Here is a 2842-nt window from a genome sequence, read left to right as displayed (position 1 = left end):
CTTAAGAAGAAGCTTAAGGTGGCCAAGGAGCAAGGGAAGAATGCCATCTTGATGACCGAAGATGCCCTGAAGGCTCAGCTGAGCTCCTGAGCTCCTGATTTCGAGACGTCGTCAATTGGTGTTTTCAAGACTATCCAGGACGGGAAAATTGTTGATATGCCGAGGAAGTGAGGTCTCGTAACTTAGGATTTTTTGTAATGCATTTGTTGAACAACCTGTCGATACTTTGTCGTTTTGTTTGCCTTGAACAATTTACTTGTCCGTTCCGTATTTTGACGCTTTATAAGTTATCGTCGTTTGATTGCTATGATTTTTGCTTGTTTCATTATTTTGTTGTGTTGCCGTTATCGTGTTACCGTTTATTCTGGGCGGGCTTATTTCTTGTGCCCGTTTCGCCGTTTTTGCATTTGGCAGCAGTTCGGACCGATTCGGTCGCGTAGTCGTCGAATTGGTTGAGGCCTATGAGCCGTCTGGCTCCCGGGGTGATCAATCCCGGGGTGCCGTTTTAGGTTTTGGTCGTGAGAAACAGGTATGAAGTAAGAAAGTTTTAACAAGTAAAAATTTGAACAAGTTAAAATTACTCGTCAGTTGGGCAAGTATTTGACAGAGTAAGTAAACAAGATGAATTAATCATATGGACAGGGCAAATATTAACTATTTGGGCTAGACTCCCTGGTCGGTGAGCCGGTGGGTCAGGAGTAGAACCTCTTTAGGTTACCTGCATTCCATGTCCTGGGTACTTCCTTGCCGTCAAGTTTTTCGATTTTGTAAGCGCCCTTGCCGAGTACCTCCCTTACCCTGTAGGGACCTTCCCAATTTACCGCCAGCTTGCCTTCCCCTGGGGTCGGGACGCCGATGTCGTTGCGTCGGAGGACGAGGTCCCTTTCTTCGAAGTCTCGTCTGAGGACTTTTGCATTGTAACGCAGGGCTATTCTTTGTTTCAGCGCCGTTTCTGTTAGGTGAGCCATTTCCCTTGTTTCCTCGATCAGGTCTTTCTCGACCGCTTCGCTCATGCCCGCGAGTAGTAGTCGGGGGCTTGGTTCGCCGATTTCGACTGGTATCACCGCGTCGACCCCGTATGTTAGGCGAAAGGGGGTTTCCCCCGTGGCGCTTTGTTCGGTTGTCCGGTAGGACCATAAGACGGAGGGAGTTCGTCGGCCCAGTTTCCCTTCTTGCTGTCTAGGCGCTTCTTTAGACCAAGATGGATGACTTTGTTTGCGGCCTCTACCTGCCCGTTTGTTTGGGGATGTTCTATTGAGGAGAACTTTTGCTTTATCCCCAGGCCAGAGAGGAATTCCATGAACTTCTTGTCGGTGAACTGGGTCCCATTGTCCGAGATAACGACCTCCGGGATGCCGAAACGGGTTATCCCCTGCCTCCACATGAACTTCCGGCAGTTGGAGGACGATATCGTGGCTAGCGGCTCAGCCTCTACCCATTTGGTATAGTAGTCAATGGCTACAATGAGGTATTTGACTTGTCCTGGGCCGACCGGGAAGGGTCCCAAGAGGTCGACTCCCCATTGTGCAAAAGGACGTGTGGTCGTTAGCGAGCTTAGCTCGGAGGCTGGTGCCTTGTGGAAGTTGGCGTTTTGTTGACACTTCGTGCATTTCCTGACAAATTCCTTTGAGTCCTTCATCATTGTTGGCCAGTAGTATCCTGCTCGGATGAGCTTCCTTGCTAGGGCTTTGCCCCCGATGTGGTGTCCGCAGCACCCTTCGTGGACTTCTCTAAGCACGTAGTTCGTTTGGTTAGGATGCAAACACTTCAATAGGGGCTGGCTGAGTCCCTTTTTTGAATAGTTGTCCCTGTATGATTGCATATCTGGCCGCCTCCCTTCTTAAAGCTTTGGCTGCCTTCTCATCTTCAGGCAACTTGCCGAGTTCCAGGAAGTTGGTAATGGGGTCCAGCCATGAGGGGCTCGACTCCGTCAGGTGGAGGGCGACCGTTGGTTCCTTCACCATGCCCTGGATGAGCGACCGGTTACCCGATCCTGGCTTTGTGCTCGCAAGCTTCGACAAAAGGTCTGCTCGTGTGTTCTTTTCTCTTGGAACGTGCTGGATAATGACCTCCTGGAACTGGCTTGTCATTTGCTTAACCTTTTCCAAGTACTTTTGGAGGAGGGGGTCCCGGGCTTGGTAGCTTCCGTTTATCTGCGAGGTGACGACTTGGGAGTCGCTGCATACTTCGACCCTCGTCGCCCCGACTTCCCGAGCCAGCATTAGTCCGCCTAGGAGAGCCTCATATTCTGCTTGGTTGTTCGACACGGGGAACTCGAACTTGGTCGATTGCTCATAGATGACCCCTGCTGGGCTTCCAAGATGACCCCTGCTCCTCCGGACGTTTGGTTGGAGGCTCCGTCCACATGAAGCCTCCACCGTGTACCCGTTTCCTCGGGAGGGTCGCCCGTTACCTCCACCAAGAAGTCTGCCATTGCCTGGGCCTTGATTGCGTGTCGAGGCTCATACTGTAGGTCATATTGTGAGAGCTCGATGGCCCAGGTCATCATCCTACCAGCCAAATCAGGTTTTTGTAGTATTTGCCGAATCGCCTGATCTGTCCTCACAACTATACGGTGACTCTGGAAGTATTGTCTTAACCTTCGGGAGGATACTAGGAGCGCCAGCGCCAGTCTTTCCAGTTTACTGTACCTCAGCTCTGGTCCCTGGAGTGCCCTGCTCACAAAGTAAACAGGCTGTTGTGTCCTTGCTTCTTCTGTAACGAGGACCGCGGCAAGCGCTTCCTCGGTTACTGATAGATAGAGGTAGAGTGGTTCTCCGGCTCTGGGTTTCCCGAGGACTGGTGGTGCCGCCAAGATTTGCTTGAAGTGGTTGAATGCCTC

Source organism: Arachis ipaensis, chromosome B09 (assembly GCF_000816755.2).
Source record: "Arachis ipaensis cultivar K30076 chromosome B09, Araip1.1, whole genome shotgun sequence".
Classification (NCBI taxonomy): Eukaryota; Viridiplantae; Streptophyta; class Magnoliopsida; order Fabales; family Fabaceae; genus Arachis; species Arachis ipaensis.
Note: the sequence above shows the minus strand (reverse complement) of the source record.